We start from the raw sequence: 13,602 nt of genomic DNA, 5'->3' as shown, positions 1-13,602 counted from the left end.
AGCCCAAGAGTCCCATGACTCTGGCCCTCCATCTTTAACTTACCTCCTCTTTGTCCCTGCAGAGATGACATAGCTATGGTGGCATTATCACCAGATAACAAGACACCATTATTGCATCTCTATGAAGGTTAAGGTCGCCACATCTCATCATTTTTTATGGAAATAGCAGCTCACAGAACTTCAGCCTAAGTCAAAATATTGCAGGATGTCACCATTCAGTTAATGTAGTCACTGCTGTCAGTACTGAAAAGCAAATAACTAGAACTACCATGAACGTCCCCTTGATCACTTTACTTACCATCAATTGTTCATTTCCTGCACTCAGAATCTCACTTGAATGGGATTCCACGCAGGAGCAAGCATCTGCCCCACGATTCTCTGGAGGGATCTGGGCCTTTGATTATAGACTTTTCAGGACAGGGAACATGCCTTCTGTGTGTGTTTGTACAGTGCCCATTTGGGAATTGAGGAGGCTACCACAACAAAAATAATCAACAGTATATTAACTTCCCTTTTGCACATGTGAATCAGCTATTTATGCAACCGAAAGAAAGAGAGGCAAACGAATTACTAATCTTGGGTTTTCCCACTGAATTTGAATTGTTTGCCTCCTGTTTACCAGCCACAGGCAATAATTGCTCACTATATCAGATGTCACACAGACAATAGATCTGCGAATGACTTTAACAATCAAGATTTTCCCCTTTGTCTGGTTTTCAGAACCAAGTTTCTTTGTGTTGGTCTGAGGTGTTAGCCATGATCAGTGTAATTCCATTGCAAAAGTCTAACAAACTCATTACTTCTTCCGTAAAGGGAGTGATCTGCCACGTGTTAGCCAGCATTACAGCCAAATCCAGTGCCCACAGCTCCCAACATCCACTGCAAGAAGTATATCCTTTTTATCTAAAAGAGTGTATAATTTAAAGAGCATCTTGTTATGACCCACTTTTGTTTTTAATATGATCAGATACAAGAAAATGGAATTAGTAGTCAGATTTGGATTAAAAAACCCACAATTTTGCATTCCATCTGTTCTCCTTGACAACAACTCCCTACACGGGTGTGAAGAAGATTTCAAGACTGAAGTAGCCAATATCATAATCCATTCTGGGCTATTAGGTGAATATATTGAACGTTTCAGTGTTTTCTTATTAGAGATTGCAAGAAGATCACATCCTGATTTGAGAAAACAACAAAAAAAGAAAACCCAGCACATCATACTTAGATACAGAGTTCTAAGTGAACTTTGACCTGGACCTTGAATTGTATAAATTAACAGATATGAACACTGACGTGTTTCTCTCACAGGATATAAAACATGAAAGCACTTGGGTTAACACCAAACTCCTAGATCACCATATAAAGTCTCGTTTTTTTAATCTGCTTCTCAGACTGAGTAATAGGCTGTGTGATATATAATAAGTTCATTAACAACCTTTTTACACTGCTAATAGTGCTAATAGCTAATGACCCATAAAAGCAACACTCAGCTTCTTCAGATGGATTCATTTTAAATTTAGCTTTAATTTGTTTAGACCTGAATGAGAAGCTGCTGCCTTAGTTCTCTCTACAGCTGTTGCAATTAACAGAAGTATCACACTGTGCATACATGGCTGATTGCATGGTATATATATCTACAGAGCATTTACACTGCATACCTATTCATCACAGAATGTTCTATCCTTTCGTAAGTATAATAATGTCCTGACCCTTCAAAATACTCATTGACTTCAAAGTGCCAGCATTGGCTGTTCTATACAGATTCAGGGACAAATTCTGAAAGAGACCCTAAGCATTTGCACATGTAAAACTGCACCTGTAATTTTAGAGACTGGCTGTGACTATTTGGCCTGCAATGTACTTGTTTCCTCGTTTTCAAATTTTGCTTAATTGTAATTTATCATGTCATTTCTTCATATGGTTGTGTTTTAGGTTTAACTATTTATCTACCAGGATATTAAACTTTAGAAATATGCATACTATTCCTTTTCAAAAATATATATATTCCTGGACCCAATTCTGCCTCTATGAAGTCAGTGGCAAAACTTAATATTGAAATTCCCACTAAGAATCACCCTTTTAATAAAACACCCATTTTATTCATTATTAGCAAACCTCCTGAAAATGTGACTGAAAACTTTACATGTAAGTAATACAGTAAATTTCTCTCTACTGCATATTGATACTCCACTACTGCAAAGAAATAGCATATGGTACATGTATAACCCAGATTATAACAACAATGAAAAAGTAAAAGTTTGTGATATGGAAGATAAGGGCCAACAGAGCATCCAAATTGATTGGGGAACATTGTTTCAGACTGCTGGGAGAACCATGAGGAATGGAGATACGTTTGATAGAGAAAGGACCATAAGCCTATTTCACTATCCCAGATGTCTTGTAAAGTAGGATACATTTTCTATCCCAAAAAGCATCTGGTTCAGCTGTCCAATCCAGCGTCCACTGAAGTCAATAGACATTTTTCCATTGACTTTAATGGGAGTTGGTTGAGCCTCAAGTAAAAAGAGTGCTGACTATATAAACATGCTAAAATTTCTGCTCATATAGGAACATATAATGATTTAGTTACTGGAACATTATTATGTTAACACCAGTTTTTAAATGCCCCAACCAGTTTAGGGCCCCATCGTTCTAGATGCTGTGCAGATCTACTAAGCGACAGTCCCTCGCCAGGGCGTCTATAAGGCTAGTCTGAAACAAATTGCAAGAGGGGGGTGAACAAACAAACGGGGGGAGATTTCATTTATTCAAATTTACATTTCAAGGCAAATACAAGCAAATATTTTATTACTGTAAAAGCCTATCTTGAAATACTATTTGTGTTGATTTTGTTATCAACAAGCCTAGAAAACTGCTGGTGTCATAATGAGCTGCTTCAATAACGTACCATTTCAAAAACAAACAAAATAAACACTAGTTTCCTGCTTACTCCAAAACATGTAAGAAGTTCCAGCAATTCAGCCAGATAAAATAATGCAAATTAATGTTGGGTTGTGCGTTTCCCTTTTTAAACAAATAACAATATATAGAGCCCTTGTAGTCAACTGTCTCCTTCCTGCGCAGTTATTTTTTCTAACCAGAGGGTCCAGAGCTTTTTATTTACCTAACAGCAATAGCTTCCAGACACAGGACTCCTGCTCCAATATTGTCTGCAGCAGCTATAGCTTCCCAGACTAGCAGTCTTGGCTCTAATAATACCCTCCATGTTCTTTCTTAGATTGTAAGATCTTCAGGACAGAGATCATGCCTACTTCTATGGGCTTGTCTTCACATACAACATTGCAGCAGCGCCACTGCAGCACTTCAGTGAAGACACTACTACACTGACGGGTGAGATCTTCTCCCATCGGTGTAATTAATCCACCTCCTCGAGAGAGGCTCCCCAGCGACATAGCACTGGGGGGGGAGGTAGGTTGGTATAACTGTGTCACTCAGGAGTGTGGATTTTTCACACCCCATGAGCGACGCAGTTATACCAATATAGGTCTGCAGTGTAGACTAGGCCTAAGTTTATCCAGGGCCTAAAACAACATCATTTTGTGTTAGTAAATTTTATTAAAGTAAATGTTTAAAATGAAATATACACAGGTTGAGAGGGAAGGTATTGTACATCTGGGGTCAGGCTTGGGTTATGAGGGGTTACAGATATCGTTTGCAAGGATGAAAAGATACATACATATCGCATAACCAGCATAGACTCAGATTGGGGTGCAAGGGTTTTTAAAGTGTCAGTGAATAAGTGGGCTCGGGTTCTCCACCCATGGAATGAATAAGGAGTCCAAGTCAGTATCGGTGGAGCGGATAGGTACATGGGTGGGGTGCGTCCCTTGGTCTCTCAGGGAAGCAAGTGGGTTATTTCCCTGGTCGGCTGTTGACAGAAGAGGAAATTGAGGCACAGAAAGGCAAGGTGATTTGTGGCCTACTTATCCCACCTGATGCATGGCATGCAGTTGACAAAAACAGTTGCCAGTTACACATAAGCCTCTGAAGTGAGCATAAAGCATGAGAAAACTGCTACTGTCTGTTCCTGGAGAAATGATGCCATTTTAGGAGCTCTGTAGAAAAGGTGGGTATGAGCAGGGCTTAGTGCCTTATCCAGCATAAGCCTCTGTAAGAGCAGTATTAAAAAAGGGAGTAAATTAAAGCTACTTAATGCAGCTCAGCTTTAACTTGCTCCTTTGCCAGCATAAATTAGAGCTGCCCTGTGGCCACTCTACTTTACATCAAGTGCCAGTCTGACCTACAGCTATCTCCAGGTTCAAAGAAGGTGTAGACACTCCAAGGCACAAGGCTTAGGCATTGCTCAGGATTCAGCCCACTGTCTTCATGGAGAGTCAGCGCTGAATGGCTGGAATCGCTGTTATAAATATGAGTCTGTTTATGGTACTGTGTTAGTGAATATTTATTACTGAATATTTTTGGATCATATGTGTCCATACATTGCATTTCTGACATGCGAGACAAACATCATTCCAGGCATCACAGCAGATATACGATTTGTGCAGGTAGGGTACCATACACTAGGGCTGGCAACAACAACAACAAAAAAACCCACTAAAGCGATCATGCTCTTGTTTTACTTTTTTTGCTGCAATTCCAAACAGCTCTGCTGTTCACATTCATGTGGGAGTCAGCCAAACACCACTTCTCTTAAACCAGTGGTTCTCAAACTGTTGTATTGGTGACCCCTTTAACACAGCAATCCTCTGAGTGTGACACCCTCCCCTAACCTTATAATTTAAAAACACTTTTTAAGTATATTTACCACTATTATAAATGCTGGAGGTGAAGCGGGGTTTGGGGATGGAGGCTGACAGCTTGCGACCTCCCATGTAATAACCTAAACAACTCCCTGAGTGGTCATGACCCTCCAGTTTAAGAACCCCTGTCTTAAACCTCGGCTTTACTTCAACTGTCACACGTTCCATTATCCTCCCTTGCACCATGCTTGGACTGTTTGCCTCAGCCTGCATCTGCTGCCAGCATCAGCTGCCCCACCCTCGGTGCTGTGTGTGTAATGGAGATCGCCCATAGCTGATCCCATTAAGGTTAAAAGCAAAGTACTGTGCTATGGATGCTTTTGCAACATTGGAATAAACACGCCTTCTTCCTTATACAGCACATCCACCCACAGTGAAACCCCATTCTCAGGTTGCTGCCCAAAGAAAAAATTTGCATACAGCAAATGGGATCAGAGGGTAGAGTTTAGACTGCCCTGGTTTGCCATAACTTTTATAATGCCAAAGGATGATGGTGCTACAGAAAAGAAAGCCTTAATCCACATCTAAGAACATAAGAATGGCCATACTGGGTCAGACCAAAGGTCCATCTAGTCCAGTATCCTGTCTTCCGACAGCGGCCAGTGCCAGGTGATCCAGAGGGAATGAACAGAACAGGCAATCACCAAGTGATCCATCCCCTGTCGCCCGCTCCCAGTCTCTGGCAAACAGAGGCTAGGGACACCATCCCTGCCTATCCTGGCTAATAGCCACTGATGGACCTATCCTCCATGAATTTATCTGGTTCTTTTTTGAACCCTGTTGTGGTCTCGGCTTTCACAACCCAATAAGCAGTATTATCATTACTCTTTTCAGATCTTTAATTTGCCCTATGATCTTCTAGGTTTCCTTCTTTGACTCTAGTATTTGCTGAAGCCATAAATCCAATGATGTCTGCCAAGAAGCAACTTCAAAATAGGAGGCTATATAAAATCATCAGTACCAGTTCTCCATCACTGCTGCACATTTGCCTCAGTAAATAGCAATGGTTAGTACATTTATTCAAGAGCAAAAAAAAAATATTGGCCAAATTCTTCTCGCTACATCCCTAACAATACCAGTGGTTGTAATAGACAACTGCATGGCTATGAGTAAAGAAACTAGTTCTAAATTTTGTATTTGCTGATTGCATAATTCAGTGAACAGATTCAAATAATTTCTATATTTTATTTTATTTTTTATAAACTTAAACAATGTAAAAGAACACAAACTACCAGATTATTACCTAAATTCTATGTAATTTCTTTATGGGGTCTATTAAAAAAGCCAAGAGATGCCTCCCACTAAATTGATAACTATAGAGGAAAGCTAACATGGGGCTTGCTTGCTTCTTTCTCTGGTTAAACCTAGGGGAAAGCAATTGCTAACAACCTAAATAAATAGTTTGTTTGTACTCTAGGCTTCCATCTTGTTTTGTTTTCTTAGAATATTTTTGACACAAATTGCTTTCTGCTGCAGTATCACTTATTTCCATGAATGCTTTTGAACATTTTTATCTATTGGACTCTATTAATTATTATTATTATTTTAAAAGAAAATTACTGCTTGAGATTACCTCTTTCAAATCCCCAGAGGGATTCTATGGGTATGGCTACACTGGCACACATGCTTGCATACTGGGCCATGTACATGCTTGCACAAGTTCCAATACCCACACTGAGTGTCCGCATATGCTATGCTGAACATGTTATAATGCAAGTTAATGGTCTATACCCACAGCCACACTGGCTTTGTTGTTACACAACATTAGCACTACCATTTCAGAGACAGTATCCCAGGGTTCTGTGCATCACAGAGAGACACTCTAGGAATCACGTTGCTGTGTGTTGTTGATACTGTCCCCTGCCTTCACATACCTGCTGCTGCTGTCAATTCCTACTCACTGTTCTCCCCAACAAATTGAATGGAAGCCATGGTGTAAGTGAATGATGATCTGATTCCATTCCTTCTCCTTACCGCAGGACAGCCAATTATGTAATAGAGTAGGTGCTAGATGAGCTGCAGGATGGACTTTGGGCAGAGCTTTCTGATATGCTGAAGATAGTGGACCTTAAGGGGGAATTGACAATTCAGTCAGTTCCCATGGTACAGATATGGTAACTGCTGGTATTGTCATGGGTGGACTGTTGCTTCTGGTATAGGAGAACCAACACATCATTTTGGAAACCTTGTATGACCAGCAGAGACTTAAGAACTTCCCAATGAGGAAAAAGACCTTCATGGAGCTTTGTAAGGCACTTGTGCCAAACCGCTAGAGCCAGAACACTCAATTCCATAAACGTGAAGAAGGGGGTGGCTATTGCCGTGTGGAAGCTGGCAATACCAACCTTTTGGGGTTGGAAAGTCCACTGCTGCGCGCAAGTTTGTGACGCAATTAACACTGTGATCTACCCAGGTGGTTGCCATAAGCAAAGTTCTGGAAATAATAAATTTGAGAGAGTGGGTTTTCTGAACTGTGCAGGGGCTATTGATGGCAATCACACCCCAATACTTTGCCCACGAAAAGGGGAAAGCAAATCTAGGAACCAAAAAGTTTACTAGCACTTTTTTGGCAAGGTATTCAGTGGCAGATACATGACTACCAACAGAAGAAACTGGAACATGTCATGATGCCAGGGTGCTGAGGCAATTGGGATTGTACTTCAAGGGGGAAGAAGGGCATTTATTCCCCACAAATGATATGGTTCTCTATGGTGTGTCTGTTCCAGCTGTTATTTTGAGGGACCCTGTACGCCCCTTCTGAACTTGACTCATAAAACTCTTCCCTGACCTCAATGACTTTGGAAAAAAGGGAATTCAGTTACAAACTCAATAGTTACCCAATGGTTATAGAGTGAGTATGTGGTAGGCTGAAATCCTGTTGATGCTGCCTACACAGTGGTCTGGATGCCAATGTGGTTAAGGCTATTCATATAATTATCACCTGCTGCACAGTCCATAATGTTTGTGAGGTGAAGGAGTGCTTCAGTCCAGAGTGGGCACAGGATGAGTCTTGTTTACCAGCTTTGTACAGGCAGATGGATCTCACCCATGTGCACACTGGTCTCAATTCACAGTGGGCAAAATCAGGAATGCCATATGTGTACACCTCTTGGAACAGAAGGGAGGCATAGGGTGATCTCTGTTTGTGCTGAGGGACAGCTTCACATCCTGGGCAGTTGCTAGAAAAAAACTCTTGCAGGGCTAAATAGCTTCCTGAAGATTTTGTTCTCCTGAAGGTGACAGCACTAGCCATTCATTCCTGTGACTATTCACCCACTGCAAACAATTATAGCAGGGTGTTTCCGCTGGGTTAACACTTAAGGGTTGGCTTTATGCTATGGAGGGTGGTGTCTTAGTTGTAATGAGGTCATTATGCAATGCTTTTTTTCTTTAATGTTCACACTTATTTCCAAACCTCTGTTATCAGGAGCACTTTGTTGCTCTTAATGAGCTCATCAACATTTTGTTTGGTGGGAAAGAGGTTCACCCATTCTTTTTTTCATTGGTGGTGGTGCTAACTGCACGTAGCAGCTGTTCTGGAGCAGTAACCCCAAGGTTGAAACTGGTCAAGATTTTGGAAGTCGGGGGACAGGAGGGTCAGTTTAATCACTGGCTAGTGGCAGTTGGTATAAATAACAAGGAGTCTGGTGGCACCTTAGAGACTAGCAGATTTATTTGGGCGTAAGCTTTCGTAGGTTAAAAAATCACTTCTTCAGATGCATGGAGTGAAAATTACAGATACAAGCATAAATATGCTGGCACATGAAGAGAAGGGCATTACCTTACAAGTGGAAAACCAGTGATGACAAGGCCAATTCAATCAGGATGGATGTGGTCCACTCCCAATAACTGATGTAGAGGGTCAATACCAAAGGAGGGAAATTGCTTTTATAGTGAGCCAGCCACTCCCAGTCCCTATTCAAGACCAAATTAATGGTATTAAGTTTGCAAATGAATTGTAGTTTTCTCTGAAGCCTGTTTTTGAAGGGTTTTTTTTGCTGCAGGATGGCTACTTTTAAATCTGTTATTGCATGTACAGGGAGATTGAAGTGTTCTCCTATTGGCTTTAGCATGTTACTATTCCTGATGTCCAATTTGTGTCCATTTATTCTTTTATGTAGAGCCTGTCCAGTTTGGCTAATGTACATGGCAGAGGGGTATTGCTGGCACATGCTGGCATATATCACATTAGTAGATGTGCAGGTGAATGAGCCCCTGATGGCATGGCTGATGTGGTTGGGTCCATTGACGGTGTCGCCAGAGTAGATATGGGGACAGAGTAGGCAACAGGGTTTGTTACAGGGATTGGTTCCTGGGTTAGTGTTTCTGTGGTGTGGTGTGTAGTTGCTGGGGAGTATTTGCTTCAGTTTGGGGGGCTGTCTGTAAGTGAGGACTGGCCTGTCTCCCAAGGTGCCTGTATTGTTACTTTAATTATGTTTTGTTGTTCTATATATGAACCAAACCATAAAGCAGCAAAGAGTCCTGTGGCACCTTATAGACTAACAGACGTTTTGCAGCATGAGCTTTCGTGGGTGAATATTCACCCACGAAAGCTCATGCTGCAAAACGTCTGTTAGTCTATAAGGTGCCACAGGACTCTTTGCTGCTTCTACAGAACCAGACTAACACGGCTACCCCTCTGATACTTGACCAAACCATAAAGACATTTATCTACCCATATTCTCTGTTGTGAGTTCTGCTACTTTTAAAATGACCAGTGATTTCTGTAAGCACACAACAATGCTTCCCTATCCCTCCCCTGTCTCCTTGGGATTTCTAATATTTCCTAACCTGGGGATGGGCATTGTGGGTGTGGGATGGATAGAAAAGTGTTTGCAGTATCATGGCACCAGACAGTTCTATCCATTCAATTTCAGGCGCTGTGAGTTATGGAGTCCAATCCCAAACTTTAAAACAACTTATGTTCTTCATACCCAAGAAGAAAGGTCCACACACAAGTCAAGAAACTGTAACGTTTATTAAAACTAGTATATTGAACATATTTTGGGGAACAATTATGTTTGACCTATGAAGGAAGGCTGAAAGAATTGGGTTAGTTTAGTTTGGAAAAGAGAAGACTGAGAGGGGACATGATAGCAGTTTTCAGGTATCTAAAAGGGTGTCATCAGGAGGAGGGAGAAAGCTTGTTCACCTTAGCCGCTAAGGATAGAACAAGAAGCAATGGGCTTAAACTGCAGCAAGGGAGATTTAGGTTTGACATTAGGAAAAAGTTGCTAACTGTCAGGGTGGTTGAACACTAGAATAAATTGCCTAGGGAGGTTGTGGAATCTCCATCTCTGGAGATATTTAAGAGTAGGTTAGATAAATGTCTATCAGGGATGGTCTAGACAGTATTTGGTCCTGCCATGAGGGCAGGGGACTGGACTCGATGACTTCTCGAGGTCCCTTCCAGCCCTAGAATCTATGAATCTATGAATCTATAAAGGGGAATGTAAACCAACAAAACATAACAGGACTGAATCTGTTAAAAATGGCCAAATGTTAATGTCTCTGAACCTGTCTCATTGTCATCCCCTCCCCCTGACAAGGGGGAATGAGTGTGGAAAATTGTTCTGGGGAACAACTGGGAATGTCTCCTGTGCAGGGTTGGGGAGCAGGCACTTGGTGGGGTTCAGGGACTACAACAGGCTCATTGTTCCCCTTCTGGATGCTCAGAGAGGTCCCCTTATGAGGCATTTCAGATGCCAGTTGAGGGGTTGTCCCAGCAGTCCTGCAGGCTCCTCCCAGTTGCTCAAGGGGTTGGGTTCTCCACCTCAGCAGCACCCTGGGAAGCAGCTGGAGGAAATAGTGGCAGTTCATGGACAGGTGCAGTGGCCATGACAGCAGGCAGACCCCAAACTCATTCAGTCACCAGTTCTATGGGCCTCTCCATTAGGGCTTGCTCCCATTCCCTGTAGGCATGCTCTCATTCTTTAAGAGACCCGATTGACTCTTAACACAGACAGACTGCCACCTGCCACTGTAATTTGGACTCGTTTATTAAAGCCATGGATGGACTAAATACACACTCTGGCTTTGTTTGGATTGATAACAGCCAGATTTTTTTGGGACTCTGTTCACAGGCAGCCTGGAATAGTGCAAATATGGCTGGTTTATGAGGTGTGATGTATTACATGGGAGGGGTACGTGAGGCTATGAATTGTGGAGCCCCAACCCATACTTACAATCAGTGAGTAACTGGTGAAAATGTCAGAATAACTGCTTGTTTAACCACTTCCCTCTTTTCACTGTGTCCATTTTGAATCCCATATAGGGTTGGGGGGAAGGGAGAAGGTGCGGCGGGGGGGGGGGAGATGATGTGATTCTGCCCTGACAGAAGTACACTAAAACTCCAGCTTGTATTGACTTATTAAGGCCAAAAGCCAGAAATCCCTCCCATCCATTAATAACAACAAACATAGCAGCTAAAACTTACAAGCTCTGGCACTTGCTCTGATGCCAGTTCTGCTGCCGGCTGCTCCCCAGGACTCTCCCTAAATAGCATCTCTGAATATGGCCCCAGGATGTGCTGAAGCTGCTTTGGCAGCATAGCCCTTTGGTTATCAGTACCAGGGTCACTTCTGGTCCATCATCTGGTGGCTGGCTGGTCTCTGGAGCTGCCTATGATTGGAGAATTATAAGGGTTCCAGCCCCACTCAGTAGATGCCAGGCAGCAGCTCAGTGCTCACTACAGCTCCCAGTACCTGGTGGAATTCCTTATAAAAAAGGCAAGAAGATGGGGAGTTCCCAGAGGTTCCATTAGCATATTTGACTTTGCAGTAGTCTGTCTTCAGCTGCTTGATTAGCTGTCTGTATTGTTCTGCTATTCGATCGATTCCCAGTGCCATCAGCTGCTCGGTTACAGCTTTGTAGACATGATCATTTCTTGTGCTCTTGCCAAAGTCGAACCTCTTCCTCGCCTCACACCAGTGGTTTTCCAGAATCAGGCTGTGTGCCTCTGGCCAGCTAGCAGGGCACTTGATGCAGGCTTTCTCCTTCGTGCTGGCCATAGCTAATACACATGTGAATTGACTGTGTTTTCGGTTGAGCAGTCCATGTGGAAATAAAGAGTTAAATGCTGAGCAGGCTGCATTTGAACCAGGAGATTGCTGCTGTTTCCTGGGAAGTGAGTGGGAGGTATTGGGATGGAAATGTCAGGAAGCACAGCCCCAAGGGATTTGGGGATAGAGTTGGCAGACTCTCCAGACCCGTAGATATATTGTACTTGGACTTTCAGAAAGCCTTTAACAAAGTCCCTCACCAGAGGCTCATAAGCAATCATGGGATGGTCCTCTCATGAATCAGTAACTGGTTAAAAGAGAAGAAACAAAGGATAGGCATAAATGGTCAGTTTTCACAATGGAGAGAACTAAATGGTGGAGGGGAGGGGAGAAGGCCAAGGATTCATATGGGGACCTGTGCTGTTCAACATATTCATAAGTGATCTGGAAAAGGGAGTGAACAGTGAGGTGGAAAATTTGCTGATGATACAAAATTACTCAAGATAGTTAGGACCAAAGCTAACTGCAAAGCGTTACAAAGGCATCTTGCTAAACTGGGTGATGGGGCAACAAAATGGCAGATGAAATTCAGTGTTGATATGTGCACAGTAATGCACATTGGAAGAAATAATCCCAGCTATATATACAAAATGATGGGGGGGGGGGTAAATTAGCTGTCATCACTCGAGAATGAGATCTTAGCATCATTGTGGATAGCTCTCTGAAAATATCCACTCAATGTGCAGTGGCAGTCAGAAAAGCTAGAAGAATGTTAGGAACCATTAGGAAAGGGATATAAATAAAACAAAAAATATCATAATGCCACTATATAAATCCATGGTATGTCTACACCTTGAATACTGTGTGCAGTTCTGGTCGCCACAGCTCAAAAAAAGCTATATTTAAACTGGAAAAGAAAAGAACAAAAATGATTAAGGGTATGGAACAGCTTCCATGTGAGGAGAGATTAAAAAAGACTGACTGTTTAGTTTAGAAAAGAGATGACCATGGGAGGATATGGTAGAAGGCAATAAAATCATTAACAGTACGGAGAAAGTGACTACAGAAGTTTTATTTACCTCATCATGGAATTCAAGTACTAGGGGTCACACAATGCAATTAATAGGCAGCAGGTTTTAAACCAACAAAAGGAAGAAACTTCACACAATTCCCAGTAAAACCTGTGGTACTTGTTGCCAAGGGATGTTATTAAGGCCAAATAACTAACCAGGGTCAAAAAAGAAATTACATAAATTCATGGAGAATAGGTCCATAAATGGCTATGAGCCAAGATGGTCAGGGACATAATCCCATCCTCTGGGTATCCCTAAACCTCCAACTGCCAGAAGCTGCAACTGGATGACAGAGGATGGATCACTTGAAAATGCAATGTAACTGTTCATTCAAGTACATAAAAGGTTGTTACAAGGAGGAGGGAGAAGAATTTTTCTTCTTAACCTCTGGGGAATAGGACAAGAAGCAATGAGCTTAAATTGCAGCAAGGGAGGTTTAGGTTGGACATTAGGAAAAACTTCCTAACTGTCAGTGTTAGGTAAACACTGGAATAAATTGCCTAGGGAGGTTGTGGAATCTTCATCATTGGCAATTTTTAAGAGCAGGTTAGACAAACACCTATCAGGGATGGCCTAAATAATACATAGTCCTGCCTTGCGTGCAGGGGACTGGACTAGATGACCTCTCAATGTCCCTTCCAGCCCTATGATTCTATGATTCCCTCAGAAGCAACTGGCACTGGTCACTGTCAGAAGAGAGATGCTGGGCTAGATGTCCCATTGGTTTGATCCAGTATGTCCATTCTT

This window comes from Mauremys mutica, chromosome 1 (genome assembly GCF_020497125.1).
Source record: "Mauremys mutica isolate MM-2020 ecotype Southern chromosome 1, ASM2049712v1, whole genome shotgun sequence".
NCBI lineage: Eukaryota > Metazoa > Chordata > Testudines > Geoemydidae > Mauremys > Mauremys mutica.
This window is presented reverse-complemented; position numbering follows the sequence as displayed.